Here is a 17,312-nt window from a genome sequence, read left to right on the forward strand (position 1 = left end):
ACGGGGTAGAGTTTTTAACGGTTTTATCAGTGTGAGACAGTTATGGGAATCGCACCCTTCAAGGTTGTTTAGACCTATTGTGCCACATAGAAGAAAAAAAAATGGAAAGATAGATAATGAGTGAGGAGGAGAAGATGTCCAGGTCGATGACTCAGGAGGAGACTTTAAGGGAGATGGCTTAAAAGGAGGTGAGAGCTTTGAAGTCAGTGTTGAGTAGGAAAAGAAAGGGAAAGGAACTTTCAGATATGGATTAGGAGTTCTGGTCTCTGGATGAGGCTATGTGTAAAAGGAAAGAGAGTGGTACAAAGGAGACTCGTGCTAGACCTGATGATGTCTTTTATAGAGATGGGGATGATTGTTGGGATTTGGACACTGAAAGGAATTGCGAAAGATCCTCAGGGTGAGGAGAGGCTTAGTCCAGATGTAGTTAGACACCCCAAGAAGCACAGATTGGTGGCCTTTGGCTTATGTTTTCAAGTTTATTAACCCCATCGATGCTGGTGATAAAGCCAGCTCGTCATGGGCGTTACCTGCGCTGCGCGCATGACGAGCTGGCTTTGTCACGTAACGCAGGTTTTTTTTAATTTTCAGCGCGCAGCGGGAAAACCCGCTAGCGCGCATGCGGTTAAACTATGGATTTGCAGACCCTTAGCAAAAGAGGCCAGAGCTGTAATGAGGGCTGCTCATGTAATTTAGAGATGAGCAGAACAACGGCTGTTTATGAATACAATCTACATTAAAAATTGCTAACATCTGCCTCCCCAGCCATTCCTTCAGCTTTGGGGACCTGTAATATTCTGAACTGTCGCACTTGCAGTCGAGAGAGATGGTTAATAGTTGTTTTGGCAAGCTGCAGTGGCCTCCTGGTCAGGGCCCTGGTACTTATTATTTTACAAATTAAGCACTGATTCAAACTATAGCGCCTTTGGTGATTGTATTTGCAGAGAATCAATCAAAATTGGTAAAATTGGAAGTTCAAGAGATTTTTTAAAAAGGTGCCATATAAAAGGCATCAGAGAAAGGGTTAACATTTAAAAGTAAAATTTGTTTTGGGTGAAGAATAAGAACAAACATTGATGCTCTGTAATACATTTTGGAAATCTAAATTGGTTTCTTGTGTATAGACATTCCAAAATGGAGCTTATCCATCTTCTAAAAGACATTTTTACAAATCAATTATTAATTGGTCAAGCTGGATCTGAAGGGTGCCTGTTCTATGATCCCTATGTCAGAGGTCAGTCACAGATATCTCCAGTTCAGCTGGTTAGGAGGCCTCTATCAATTCACGTCTTTTCTTTTGATCTAGCTTCAGCTCGCTGGTGCTCTATGAAGGTCTTAAGGCCAGTGGGTGCATTTTCAAGAGAAAGGGGGATTTGTTTGATAACATACTTAGATGCTTTTTTTTATTATGTCTCAGGATCAAGAGGAATTGAAGGTTCAGCTACAGATGGTGATGGCTCTGTTTAGGATATCTTGGGTTCCTTATCAACATGGAGAAGTCTGTGTTAGTTCCTTATCAGGTGTTGGATTTCAGGTGAATACTGTGCATGCTATTTTGAGTTTGCCAGAAAAGTGGGTTGTGAAAATAAAGACCAAAGTGAAACATGTATTTTTCATTGAGGACTTGGTCAAGGGTTTTAGGTTTATTTTCATCTTCTATTAAGACAGTGTTCCCGGGACCGCTACACTACAGAGCTTTGCAAAGATTGAAGGCAGACAGTTTAGGAAGGGGTTTGTGGTATGAGGATCAGATTGCTCTTTCTTTAGAGGTAAAGGAGGAGTTGCTTTGGTGGCTGGACAATTTGAATGCCTGAAATGGCGGCAAGCTATTTTTGGAATATTCCCAGATTTAGTTTTGAAGACCAATGTGAGCCTTAATGGTTGGGAAGCATGCCAAATCAGCAGGAGACAGGTGGCAGATGGTCTTTGGAGGAGAGATTGGGACCCACATACAGTTTGGAAATGAGAGAAGTCGTTTTGCATTGAAGAGTTTTGGAAATATTTTAAGAAATTGCAATGTTTTATTGAAAATGGACAATGTTTCAGAAGAACATTATATTAGCCAGTTAGGTGGCAGCAAATCAAATAATCTGACAGAACTGGCAAGGGAGATTTGGAGATTATTTGTCTGGAGCACAAGATATGTTTTCAGGCAGAGTATTTTCCAGGGTTGAGCAACATAACTTCAGATTGGAATTCAAGGTATTTAAGGGACTACAGTGGTAGTTTATCCAGAGTATACAGGAGATTGTGGGTCCTTTAGAAGTGTTGTGTTTGTGTTGAGGCTGACATTCCAGTTTCATCTGTATTTCAGTTGGAGGCTGGCTCCACTAGCGGAGACAGTCGATGATTTTCAACAGGATTGAAAGAATTTACAAGGAAATATGTTTCTCCCTTTTGTGATGATTCAGAGAGTGTTGTTGATGGTGATGAGACAGAAGTGTCAGATCGCTCTGGTCACCCCTTTTTGGGTGGCTCCACCTTGGTTTCCAGGGTTGTTGCAGTTAGTAGTGGAGGAAACATTTTAAATTTCAGCATAAAAACATATGCTGTTGGGACCGGAAGGAGAACTTCATCCTAAGGTGATAAAGTGGGGTTTGAACCTTCTTGTTTGGCAGGGGTGGAGAGCAGTTTGCATGTCTTTCGGACGAGTCTCATTAGTTGCTGAAGGAGTCTAGGAAGTGGGATGTTGGAGTATGGAAGTGTTGGGTTCATTGGGGCCTTTAGAAGCATTTGGATCCTGTGAGGGCTCTCCCGTAGACTTATCACATTTGTTTGTCTGGTCTGTTCGAAAAAGGTATGGATTATTGGACCATTAGTTGTGGGTTTTCTATAGGAAGATATATTTTAATTTGTAGGATCATGCAAGGTATTAAGTTACATGGACCACTTATGTCAAACTACAATCATTTGTGGGATGTGAATAACATTTTTGTCAAATTGGAGAGTTGGCCTCCTAATAGGTATTTGTTCTTATGACAGTTATCTTGTAAGTTGGCAACTTAATTATGCTGTATTTATTTTAGAAGAGTTTCTGACATTAAGTCGATGAAGGTAAGCAATCGATTTTATAATACAGATGGGTTTCGCAAAGAACTAAGGCTATGTCATCTTCTATTTTTTATTCTCAATTTGATAAGCATCCTTGTGTATGGTGAGGTGTCTGAAAGACTATGAACTTAAGATGAATTAATTCTGGAGGGATGGAGTGACTCATTTGTTATGGTCTTATGTAAGTCGTTGTAATCATGTTATTTCTGCAGCCATTGCTCGCTGGGTCTAAATATGTATGCTTGAAGCAGGTGTTGATCGGGTGGGATTAGGGGCACATTCAGTGTGGAGTGCTATGACTAGTAAAGTTTTTCCTTCTGAGGGCATCTGGAAAAGATTTTAAAAGCTGCTGATTGGTCTAAATCTACTGTCTTTGCAAGATTTTATCTGAAACATTTGGAGCATGTGTCGGATGTGACTATTCACAGCTTTGGACATGCAGAATGCTACCCTCTTTTCTTGATATAAGATGTAGATTCTTCAAATGTTTTTGATGGGAGAATGGGGATTTCATTAAAGACACCTAGGCTAGCATTAGCACACCCTCCCTACCCATGCTGGGGTGTTGTGAAGTACATATGTATTTTGTTATTATTCAGTTGATAATTTGTTTTTTGAGTGTACAATATTTTGACCTGTTTGTGTGTTAGGTTAATTTTTTTTCTTAATTATTTTTGTCATAGTTTTAGTGAGTCCAAGGAAAGATTTGGAAGTGAACCCAATAAAAGATTTGGAAGTTCTATTTTTTAACTGTTATGTTCAAGTTCAGAAATGGTGATGAATTTTGCCTCGGAGCAGATGTACAGAAGAAGATGGCTGCTGTACTGGAGTTTATAAGGACTATTTATAAGGACTAGCATATTCTAATTCTTGAGTTTTGAATATGGTTAAAGGTTGCTTTAAATAGCAGCACATGGGTAGCAATAAAAGATTGATGCATCATGCTAGCCTCTATGTCCTTAATGAAATCCAGATTCTGCCATCGTAAACATTTGGAGACTCTTCATTCTAAATATGGCTATTCACCGCTACTACATCACATCATGGAAAACTAAAGCTGATTTCCACTGTTGTTATAGAACAGGAACTTCACGCTCTCAGAGCACTCACAGAACTGACTGTCAGCTCTAATTTGAAAGTAGAGAGCACAGCTTCAGGAGAGTGGGAACTGCAAAGGGTTGAGGGGGTGGTAGGTGGTTAGTAATTTTTTTATTTTCAATATTTAGGTAAGGGAGAGTTGGGGAATGGAAGAGAGGGTGGTGTGGGAGGGTGGCAAGATGTCAGGTATTCCTTTCCTATTTCTGGGTGCAGGAGGTAAGGGATGACCAGAAGGTGCTGAGGTGGGTGACAAGCCACCAATCATAACACATGACTGGCCAGAGACAGATGAGGCCCTGTTTAAGGCTCCCACATGACCCATCCACACCCTTGTAGGTGTGGAATGCAGGGTTAGTTAGTTTGGGTAGACAATACATAGCATCAAATTGTGGCTGGGTAGCCGTGAAGAACTGGGATGGTTTTCACCTTAGGCCTCTGAATGACATCACAGACGTCACTCAACCCTTAGGTGGAAAGCATTCCGGTTATTCACTGTTAACTAGCTATATATAATTCTATATTTGAGGTATATAATTTAACGTGACAAAATGCGTCATTAGTGAGTGTGCTTTTTTATTGTAAAATAGTCCCTCGTGCTTTGCAATAGAAGCTCTTGAAAGGACGCAGAATTATACACCAAGTGACCAATAACATTATTGTGAGATTACAATACTCCTCTGAGCAGATCCTAGGTGTAATTAAGGCTGCTTCAACAAAATGTCTGATGGGATATTATCCAAAAAGCCAATCGTTAAAGGGAGCTGACCAATGCTGGCCCACTATTTATGTCTCTCCTTTCTCTCCTCTCCCATTATATTGCTATTTTGTTTTTTGACGTAATGTGTAATTGTTATCATTCTCTGTAACATTGTGGAACCTAATGTAAAGCGCTCTGATACCTTTGAGTCTAGCCAGCGCTATATTAAACTCTTTAAATAGATAAACACATATTGTAAACAATGGGTCAGTTAGACAAATGTGCTGTCATGCCAGACCTAGAAAGGACATTTGGCATTGGAAAACTTCAAAATGACATTACATAAAGAATTGAACAACTGGGAGGCAAGATGGCGGCCGCTACTGTGGCCGTGTGAGGTGCTCTGCCCAGGACTCCCACTGACCTCCCCGTAGTGGTGATTACCCGAGATTACCCGTGAGTCAGGACCTGTGTGCTGTCGCGGTGAGGCTGGCTGTCCGGGTTTTTGCAAACAAACAATACTGCTCAGGAGCTGCGGCGGCCTGCTTGTACAGGCTTCTCGTGGTGAGGCTTCCCAGAGATTGGCGGCCGGTCGGCGTTGGAGCTGTTCGTAAGCGAGGATTTCTTGCAGCTGGACGTTGCGCGTGAGCCGCCGACTGACTGACTCGGCTTGGAGGAGGTGTGAGAGATGGGGCTGAACGCGGAGGCTGAGTGCTTTGGATGCTTCTGATACCGGCACCAGCAGCTCTATCCACGTTTTAGACGCCGGTAGATCTGGGCGTGCAGCTCTGGAGCGTAGACCCCTGTGCCAGCATTGTCAGCAGTTTGGAGTAGCTTGGAGCAGCTTTGACCGTGCAGAGTGGGCTGGAGAGGAGAGGAAAACGGGAAAAAAAACAATTATAGACATTTAGAAGGACTTGATACTTTGTAGCCTACGGTCTAAAAGTCTGCGCGCAGATTTTACAGCCCCGGATTCCCTGTGAAAAATCGAGAGACACGAGCTCTGGTAAGAATGGCGCCGAAGGGAAGGGGCACTGCTAGAAACAAGGGGGGAGCGGCGGCTGACACACCTGTTGGAAGTGCTACAGAGGGTAGTGCAAGTGTAGATACTGCTGACAATGCCCCTAAAACTAAGGGAAATGTAACGAAAGGAGTGATAAAAGGCAATGTTACTACCAAATCGGTTGTAGTCAGTGCTGAGAGTGCCACTTCTGATAATACCAGTATACATAAGGGTCCGACTGCAGCACCTGTACAAGGGGCCCTCCAGCGCCAGAATCTAAATCAGAGTCTAACTCAAAATTTATCTTTGGATTTGGAGACACCTGTAAAGCAAAAGACTATCCCAGCAATTTTCGATAAAAAGCGTGCAGTAAAGGCTAAAGTTGCCACCGAGACAGATCTGGAATATGCGGGTGAAAATGAGGATGAAGTCGTTGGAGTGCCTTCTAATGTGCTACACCCAAGTTCTGATATTCTTACGGCTACTCCAGATAGCAATCATGATAGAAATGAAAATGGGCCTGAAAGAGGAGAAAATGTAATCCCAATAATAGTAACTATGATGATGCCGGTCACGGAGGAAGGCAACTCCCAGCCAGGATTTGACAGTGACCCTGCCCTGCAGTGTACGGATAAGGGAGCAGAATCAGAGTATGCTGGCTTAGACGGTAAATTCTATTCAATGTCAGACCTAACAACTGTATGCGATAAAGAACAAGAATTGGATAGTTCCAGTAATCTAGGGGAATGGGGGGATATCCCTGATGATAACGATCAGGATGATCTGGATGAATTTGGGCACAAGATGCTGCCCGTCTATTCACGTACTCGCCTTCTCAGCTTTGCTCGTATTGGGCCCCAGGCACCATTGACCCCTCAACAACTACTCACTTGATGCATCTTGGTCTGTTCACCCCCCCTCCTTACCTCCCCCCCGGGATTGTACCACATCTAGCCTCGTTGCCTACTACGCCTCTCCTCGCTCCCCTATCACCATTTGTCCCCCTTGTTGCGGTATTTAACACCTCGGCCACACTCCTAAACACTAGGTCTGCGGTCAACCATAAGTACGAGCTATTCGATTACATCGACACTCATGAACCAGATCTCTTATTCCTAACAGAGACCTGGTTCAAGGCCGACTCCCTGCCCAATGTGCTAGCCACTTTACCCCCTTCATATTCCGCCATTCGGGCGGACCGCTCAGAAGGCAGGCGGGGCGGAGGAGTGGCCCTAATAGCCCGTACTGATTTCAGTTTTCGGATTCTCCCCTCCCCTCCTATCCCTGACGTAGACTACCTTGTAGCCCGTTCGACTTCCCACCAGGTACCCCTCACTTTTGTTCTAATTTGCCGTCCTCCCAAACCTACTCCCTCTTTCCTCTCAAGCATTCAGACCCTCCTGGTTACTCTGGTGATCAACAACTCATCAGTACTAGTCCTAGGGGACCTCAACTTTTGGCCTAATGACCCTGCTGAGAGCTCCCAATCCAAAGAGTTCACCGACCTCATGATCAGTTTGAACTTCTCATTGCTCATCCACAGTTCCACCCACACACATGGCCACACCCTAGACCAAATCTGGGCATTGAATGTCCCGTCCACATCCCCTACAATATCTCCGTGCTCCTGGTCAGATCATTCCATTATCACCTTTTCCCTTGCTCTAGCCCCTATGGCCAAACCCCAGCTCCCAAAGAACGCCTGGGTCAGGAAATGGGGCAAAACTGACATGCCTTCTCTCTGCTCGACCTTGGCCAAAACCAGCCCTGACCTTTCAGGCCTTGCAGCTACTTCCCAGCTGGCCGCTATTAACAACTGGCTGACCCTGGCGGGTGACGAATTTGCTCCCCTGAGGCGGCTCACAGTCAAGCGGGCCCATGCAGCCAATCGGTGGTTTACCCCAGACCTAAAAGAAAAGAAACTAGCTGCAAGGAGGGCCGAGCGAGCTTGGAGAAGAACCTATAGCCCCGCGCAAAAGACAATCTACTTGTCTGTTCTACAAATCTACAAAAAGGGCATTCTCGAGGCCAAAACGGAGTTCTATACGAGCAGGATAATGGCAGCAGAGTCCCACTCGAAGGAAATCTTCTCTACTGTCCACGAACTGGCAGCATCCAGCAGAGCTACGGCCACTATCCCCCCTTCCCAGTCCCTCTGCAACTCGCTGAATGAGTTCTTCATTGACAAAGTTGCCAAAATCAAACACAATATCCCCCCGCCCTCCCCTACATTTGTCAATCCCTCCCCACCCCCCACGGCCCTTAAATTGACCACTATTCCGCTGTTAACCAATGACACACTTCCCCCGCTGCTTCATCGGGTTAATCAGGTTCCCCCCTGGATTTTGCCCCAGCCCACATCCTTAGGGAAATCTATCTAGCTTGCCCCACCCCGCCCCTGACTCTTCTTAACGACTCGCTTAGCAACGGCATTGTCCCCAGCCCACATAAATCAGCGGTTGTCATTCCAATCATAAAAAAACCTGACGCCGACTCATCTTCCCCCTCCAACTACCGCCCTATCTCCCTCCTGCCCTACTTAGCAAAAGTTCTCGAAACCCATGTCACGACCACCCTGAGCACCCACGTAGAGGCAAATCACTGCCTCTCCCCCTGCCAAGCCGGCTTCCGCCCCCTGCACTCTACGGAGAAGGTGGTGATTTCAGTAATGGACGAGCTGCGTGAAGGTATTGACATCAACCTTCCGCAAGCCCTGATCCTCCTGGACCTGTCCGCCGCTTTTGACACGGTGGACCACTCCATCCTCCTCAACCGTGTCAGGGCAGCGGGCATAGAGGGCTTGGCCTTCTCGTGGCTCGAGTCCTTCCTAGCCAGGAGAGCTCAAGCGGTCCATCTGGCTGGCTTCACCGCGGCCTCCCGTAAGGTGGAGTGCGGGGTCCCTCAGGGCTCATCACTCTCCCCTCTTTTGTTTAATTTATACATTTACCCCCTTATTTTTATGTTACAGCAGCTGGAGGTCACGGTGTTTAATTACGCCGATGACCTCCAGCTAATCTTTAACCTCTCCCACTCATCTTCATCCGCCCAGAATGTCCAGACAGTCATGACGTTCATTCAGGACTGGATGAACTGCAACCACCTCAAACTCAACCCGGACAAGATCGAGCTGGTCTTGACCGGAGGTGGTTGCAGTCTGTGGTCCCCCTCCTTTTGGCCCCCGTCACTTGGTGTCCCTCCACTCCCTGTACCTAAAGTTAAAACTCTTGGGATCCTCCTGAACTCACAACTTTCTGTTCATTCACAAGTCGGTTCAGTGGTCTCTTCTTGTTTTTTTTCCCTCAGAATAATTAGGAAAGTCTCCCGTTTCTTTTCCCCCTCTGCTTTAAAAATCATCGTGCTGGCTATTGTACTATCTCGCATTGATTATGGTAACATAATCTATAATGGGGCTCCTGCCTATGCGATCCACCGCCTGCAGCTGGTACAGAACCAGGCTGCCCGCCTGATTCACGGCCTACCTAAATACCATCGGGCCACTCCACTGCTCAAAGCACTACATTGGCTTCCGGTGAGAGAGCGCGCCCTTTTCAAACTTGGCTGCCTCACTTTTCAGGCTAGGTCGGGCACTGCCCCCGAGTTCATATGCTCTGCTATCAAGCCCTACCTTCCAGGCAGAGAACTTCGCTCCACTCATATGGCTCTTCTAGCTACCCCCCGTTTTAAAAAACAGAAGGATGGTGGAGCGAAATTCGCTGTTCTTGCTCCAGTTTTCTGGAACTCCCTTCCTGCTGCCCTTCGCACATCGCCTTCTTATCTACAGTTCCGGAAGGATCTCAAAACCTTCCTATTTGTGCGAGCTTGCACTGCCTAGCCTCTTCCAGCTGCTGCCGTCCACTGAATTACACATAGCGCCATGAAACCGCTTGGTAAAGGTGCGCTGAATAAATGTTTTTAAATTCAATTCAATTCAATTCTTTACCTCAGGACACTGTGAGAAAAATTGGGGAAACTGGTGTAAATTCGCAACAAGAGCGAGAATCTCCTCTAGTCCAACTTAACTTGGATGAGGACTTTGAAGAAGACTTAGTCACTCTCGGTTTGATTTATAAAACCATCATGGCACATAGAAGTGAAACAAAAGCTGAGGGGTTGCGTACACAGGGAGCCGTAAAGGAAGCTTCAAAATACTCTACGGCGCTTGGTAAAGACATGTGCAGAAACAACCACTCGTGTGGTCGTAGTAGAAGAAAGGGTATCCTCAGCGGAGGACTCTCTTGTGAAACAGCAAACAGCTATAGAAATTCTTGAGAAATCTAAAGTGGACATTGACAGGAAACTCACGGATTTGGAGAACCGTGCACGCCGTAATAATTTACGCGTATTGGGCATAGCGGAAAAAATAGAAGGGTCAGAACCGCGCAAATTTATCATACAGCTGTTCAAAGAAGCCTTTCCGGAACTGAGTTCATGGAACTGGGAAACCGAAATAATACGAGCACACAGATTCCCGTTCACGATGCGTCAACATGGAAATGAACGGCAGGCTGAACAGAATCCATATCCCAGGGCAATACTGATATGTTTGAATAATTATCTGTTACGCGAAGCACTTTATGATTTAGCACGTCCTGGGAGAAAAAGGAGCGGTATGGGCTGTGAGTTTTTTGGCCGCCCTGATTTTTGCCCTGTAACTGTAACTGAACGATGGCAATTGCGTACATTGATAGCTCCTTTACAAGCCAAAGGAGCTCAGGTCTTTTTGCTCAACCCGTCCAAGTTAAAGGTCATTCTCAAAGGACACACTAGGTATTTCACTACTGCCAGGGCAGCACAGGAGTACCTAACGGGTCTTGGGAACAGTCCTAAAAAATGAAAGTATATTCATAATATTTCATAATATTTTATTTCTTTGTTTCGGCCAATTTGGCCATAAAAGACACATGTATACACAGTAAAACAGAGGGTCATGGCAAAATACATACACCAACACTTTAAAACAATGAGTTTAAAATACAGCAAAAAATTAATTTTCAACCTACTCATTTAGACACATTTCATTTTAACAGCTGGATTTTTTGAGCATATACAGAGGTCCTACTCAGAGTATCTGACCAAATTTCCTGCGAATAATATACACAGAATAGAGGAACCTACTTATACTGAATACGATAAACTGGGTTGTATTAGTTTTTATAATCCTGTATGCTGTAGAACAAGATCTAGTTCCTAGGAGAGTGCACATGGGTTTTACCCATCTCTTTCGAACCTTCGAGTAAGCTTTGCATATAAACAACATGTGGACCTCATACAGGAATTTGAGCACATAGAACATATCCCACTTTTACCATACAGGCATCCCATCTTTTTCTTTGACCAGCGTTCTGTATTGGAGTTCAACATAAGGTTCCCATATCTGAATTTCAAGAAAAGGGACTTCGCAATAGGTGGCTCTATTTCATCCAAAAAGGATTCAAAGCGGGGTTCATCTTTAAAGGATAAAAAATCTTGAATTAAGGACCCAGCTCTACTTTCATGTACAAGCCTATCATTCATATATGACCAAAAGGCTTGTTTAACTATGGATTTAGCAAAAGCAGGTAGATTATCAGGATTCTCCCACAGCGAGTACAGGCCCAGAAGTGAGAACCATTTTTTGATATGCACAAGCCATTGGATAGAATTAAAGGAGTCGAGATTCAGTAGTTCTCGAAGGCCGTTTCTATATTCAAACAATTCTGGGGTAGACCATATCCTAATCCAAAACATTAATGGTCTTATGATAACAAAGTAATCGGTTCTTTTAAAATTTAAATCAAGCTGAAGAGGAATTAAAGGTGTACTGTTCGGGACCCTTACAATAGCTCTCATAAATTTCTTGTCCAGGCTCTGGAAGCTATTCCTGGCCCAAGGTCCCCATATCTCCGCCACATACAAGACGGCAGATTGAATTTTAAATTTAAAACGTTCAAGAACAGGAGTTACACTCTTGCTTGTACTGGCATTCAGTCTGCAAATGATTGGTTTGACGTTTTGAGCATATGACACCTTACTTTTCTCAATTTGGGCCTTCCAACTTAATTTTGAGTTAAGTACTACACCCAGATAAGAAAAGTTTTCCACGGTTCCTAACGTCTGGCCATTCAAAGTCAGGATCCCTCTGTCCGGTTTGCTGGGATTCAGTGCCATACATTTCGTTTTATCAACATTTATTTCTAATCCCTTGGTCACACAGTAGCAGCTGAAGGAGTTTAGGAGTGCCTGGAGGCCCTTCTTGGTTTGGGATATTAGAATGGTATCATCCGCGAAGAGCAACGCAGGCACCCTCTCTCCATTAAGCTGTGGGGAATCGTTAGTACAACAATTCAAATAATCAGGAACATCATTGACGAACAAGGAAAATAAGGTGGGGGCCAAGACGCACCCTTGCCGAACCCCACGCTCAATGGGAATATTACGCGTCAGTATACCATGTGGACCCCACCTGATGTTAGCATGGTTTCTAGCATGCAACTCGATTATTTGAACCAAAAGACACCCTGGCAGACCAGCTTCGCTTAAAGATCTCCAGAGCAAGTTTCGGGGGACAAGGTCAAATGCCGCTCTCAGATCTATGAAAGCTACATACAGATGACCTTTCCTAATGTGCACATACTTCCAAATTATACAACAGAATCTGAAGATTTGATCTATGGTGCTGGTCTTGCTCCTAAAGCCTGCTTGGAATTTAGAGATTATTGTTGATTCCTCCAGCCAATCATTAATCCGGAATAATAAGTGTTTGGCATAGAGTTTTTGCAGGGTATCCATTAGACTAATTGGTCTGTAGTTTGAGGGTACAGATCTATTCCCCTTTTTGAAGATTAAAACAACTTCTGCTGCACGCCAGCTGTCTGGAAATTGACAACTTTTAGACAAAACATTAAACAAGCGATTTATATAAGGAGCCCATACTTCAATGTCATGTTTATATAGATCGCCCGGTATTTTATCAGGGCCAGGAGCTTTATTGTTTTTTAGTTCATTAATTGCCCTTTTTGTTTCCTCCAGTGTAAAGTCAAGGGATTCAATAGGAGGAGGGAACCATGGTATCTCATCAGCACCACCATCGTATTGTTTATAGAGGGATGTGAAATGAGTCACCCATGTCATTTCATCTAAAAACATATCCTTCACGGCTCTGCCTGCATGCCCCTTGTTTGCGACCAATCTCCAAAAGCCAACATTGTCATTTGATTTTGCAGCAGCTAACATTTCAGCCCAGATCGATTCCTCCCATAGTTTCTTTGCTGTTTTTTGGGTGCGCTTATATGCCTCCCTTGCAGATTTGACTCCATCCTTTGATTTACTTTTGATGGCAAGCAAAAGGTGTCTCGTGGCCAACCTACATGATTGATCATACCATAGTTTTCCGTAGCATCCTACTCGTACATTTTGTTGTTTTTTCCTAGGCATTTTTGACAAACAAGTTTTTAGTTCATTGAAAAAAGCATTATAAAGTTCGATAAAGTGATCAAAGTGGTCAGGTAAAAAAGATTGTCCAGCTATAGGTCCAAACGTTTTCCCAAAAAGCGAATATACCGATGCTAAGGCCTTACCATCAGACAAAATATAGGGCCATTTTAGTGCACGCCTATTATTATTTATGTGTACCTGCTCACACATTTTGCCAATAGCAATCTCAGTTGATGTAGTGGCTGGATTGGCAGGAATATCACTAAACATTTGTGCATCGATATAAAGTTCTAGGGGATAGTGATCACTTTCCTCCCTACTTGCCACTTTTAGGTCAATCAAGTAATGCCAAATGCTTAGTGAAACAAGTATGAAGTCTAGGTTACTATTGGATTTCGCAAAAGTTGGTTGTTTGGTCAAGTCGGAAGGGAGGCGGCCATTGCATGCTCTGAGACCATGATCTGCAGTTAGCCTTAACATTTGGACGGCCAGAGTAGAGCACTTAACGCAGTTTGAAGTCTCAAGCTGGGGGATTTTATACGCTTGGTCTTCGTCCTCAAAGACATCAATGATCCCAAGAACCGGTTCAAAATTGCAGTTTAAGTCGCCTCCCAAGATTACCGGAACATCACCAACCACCTTTTTCAAAAAGAGATCCAGTGTTTCCAGAGTGGGTGAGACCTTGGAATGGCCAAGGGGTCTATTATAGACATTGACAATGTAACATTCGTTCCCCTTTGAGGTTACAACTTTTAAAGCCAGGATATCAGGGGATCCTGTGTCTATAGATTCTACCCTTATTGCCAGGGGGACTTTGAGCCATATGATCAAACCCCCTGACGGTCTCCCCCTATCCGACCGGACTGCCTCAATGCCATAGGTTTTGTATCCGATCCTGTGCGGAATATCCATCGCCCATGTTTCTTGCAATAAACAAAAGTCACTAGAGTCAACATAATCAGCCCATTCTGGATCTTTCAGGTTTTTACCAACACCAGCAATGTTCCATGACACAATAAGCAGCTTTGGGGTTAGTCCACTACTGGAACAGGTGCAGTCGTCAATGGCCGGCATTAATACCAACTGATGATTTACACTACCTAGCTGTAAGTCGACGGTTTGGTTCTCTGCCTCGGTGATCACAGCTCTTACTACAGTATTAATTCCCTCGTCAAGACAACCCTCACCCAGGTCATGGCATTATTTATTAGCTTCAAAAGACCTTTCCTTATTCTGATGGTCCCACATTCTACTACTAGTCTTGACTCCCACTCCCTTGCTATGTGATATCTTGCTTTTATTAGCTCTGGGATAGGAATTCCCATCGCCAAGTGTACAGTAGGTGTCATATAGCTTGGGGATGCAGTTTGGCATAGTCTCAAGTCAGTCAACAGCATCTAAGCAACTGTACCTGTTAAAGGTAGGAATGCCATTCCACATATTTCGATTAGCCTGTCTGGCCAAATTTGGTACATAACCGTGGTGCTGTTTGACAATATTCCAGTTGGACCCATATTGTATAGGCCTAGGTGGGGGATAAAAAAACGATAAGGGCCTAGCTTCAATGGGTGATGTGTCTCCATATGATTTCCATGTACAAATCTGATCGGCACTATGGGGTTCCTCAAATGAAATAACTATACAATCACCCGCAATTGATTTAGCTATAGGTCCTACCCATGGTACCCTGCGAACCATAAGGATTTTACTTTTCATATGGTTTGGAATGGGTTTATTTGAATTTAACCAATAGATCACCTTGTTTTTTAGGGATTGAAAGTTCTCTTCATATTGGTTTTCCAGTTCAGGTACCCCGGTGAGAACAATTACAAAAGGGCTAGCACCAGGGGGCAGATCTATATACCCTCCTTTAAAGTTGTTATAAGCGTGGCCTGATTGATAGTTAGATATGTTTGGTCTGTTGGCAAAGGATCTATCAGCCAGAGGTTTGTTAATGCCAAGAGTAGTGTGAGTATTGGCAGGTAAATTGGACGAGGATTTCTGCGGAACGGAAATATTGGGGATAGGTGAGTGGGTAGTGGCAACGTTTACCAACTGCGATTTTTTGCTTTGAACAGGACCCTTCGATGAGGGTTTACTAGTGGTGTTTACAGATGACATGTTCAAAGGTATGGGATTTGGTTTAGCTGTGGTATTTGTTATCAATTTTGTATTTGTGTTTTTTACTACTCCCTCTTTTTGCTGCTGTGCACTAGTTGGATTTGTGTTCAGGGGTACCACAGGGGCAGTAGTTGGTGCTTGCATAGAAATTGTAGGTATATCAATGCAGTTAAGACTTAAACTAGATAACGTTATAACACTTTTCTCTACCTCGAGTAGCTGGTTCTCGATGCCAGTTAACCTGATTTCTAACGGCCTAAGTAGTTTCTTAAGCGTCTCCCATACCAGTTTTAAGAACTCTTCCCTCTCCCCTTCTTGTTCTACCATGGATATGGAAGTTTTCTCACCCTCATTAACAGAGTGGACAGACATTAAGTCCAAGTTTAACTCCTCTATGCTATCATTGACACTTTGTACGGTTGGAAGCGTTTGGTCAGACCCATTCTTAGCAACAGTTGCAATAGTTGTTTGTGAGGGCCCCCCCTGTAATGCATTGGCTTGAAGCTACCTTTGCCTTTTTCCTAGTGTACACAGATACATGTTTCCGTTTTCTCTTTTGTTTTGGTAGTGCCTTAACACTCTCCTGGTTTTTATTAGGATCAGCTTCCCCCAGCACCTTTTCCTTCTCAGCATTTTTAGTATCCTCAACAATCTCTATCAGTGGATCTGGAGATGGAATACTTTCAGACACGACACTGATAGATAGCTTCGGGGGGATTAAGTCATGATTGGTAGCAGGAGTTATTTCCTTAGGGATAGAGTGAACCTCGGCCAAGGTGATAATTGGTGTGGGGCCAGTAGTGCGCTCAGGAGTTTTTGAGGAGGCAATGCTACCTAAGGAAGATTTTTTCCTTAATGCTAGTTCGGTAGAGAGCCTTCTTGCGGACTCTAGCTCCAAGGACACTCTGTGCTGGAGTTTGGTTATCTCATTATCAATCGAAAGGCTAGTCCTTGTAATGAAATCGTCCAGGGTCCCTGTAGCCTTTTTCACAGACTTGGTGGCCTTACTCCGAGCTTCGCGAACAGACATTATTTAGACGATAGGTAGGATATCGTGAAACAAATGTAAATCTAGGTATCTTACATGTACAGCCAAGAGGGATGGCCCGGTCCGGTCTTATTTGGTCTGGAACGGCCTGAAACGGCCCAGTCTTTGCCCAGTCTTCGCCCGGGCTGCGTCCCGCGCTGCGGGAGTTAGAGGTTATGATATAGGGGGTGTGAAGGCCAGGGGGCGGGCCAGCAGGGAGAGCGGACCGGAAGCTGGTCGTCGGTCTTGCAGGGACTTCTGGGTATTGAAGTCCCCGCACGCTCGCAGCCCCGCCGAAGCCTCACACCCGGTGTTGCCTTGCCGCCTTACTCAGTGCTCCTTCGCTGTTGAACCCCGTGACCTGCCAGGCGAAGCGGCACCCGCGGAGCGGGTGCGGCGAGGGGTTGGTTGGTGCGCTGATGCGCTCGAGAAAGTACTGCTGTGCCTCTGAACTTCAAACAAGGACCTCCGTGTTGCAAGCGAGTAAGTGTCCCACTCGTTGTTGATCTGGCAAGCTTTTTAAAGGTCCTCAGTAGGGTGGGGGGTGGGCCAGCAGGGAGAGCGGACCGGAAGCTGGTCGTCGGTCTTGCAGGGGCTTCTGGGTATTGAATTCCCCGCACGCTCGCAGCCCCGCCGAAGCCTCACACCCGGTGTTGCCTTGCCGCCTTACTCAGTGCTCCTTCGCTGTTGAACCCCGTGACCTGCCAGGCGAAGCGGCACCCGCGGAGCGGGTGCGGCGAGGGGTTGGTTGGCGCGCTGATGCGCTCGAGAAAGTGCTGCTGTGCCTCTGAACTTCAAACAGGGACCTCCGTGTTGCAAGCGAGTAAGTGTCCCACTCGTTGTTGATCTGGCAAGCTTTTTAAAGGTCCTCAGTAGGGCGGGGGGCGGGCCAGCAGGGAGAG

The sequence above is a fragment of the Lissotriton vulgaris genome, chromosome 1_1 (assembly GCF_964263255.1).
Source record: "Lissotriton vulgaris chromosome 1_1, aLisVul1.2, whole genome shotgun sequence".
In the NCBI taxonomy this organism is placed as follows: Eukaryota; Metazoa; Chordata; class Amphibia; order Caudata; family Salamandridae; genus Lissotriton; species Lissotriton vulgaris.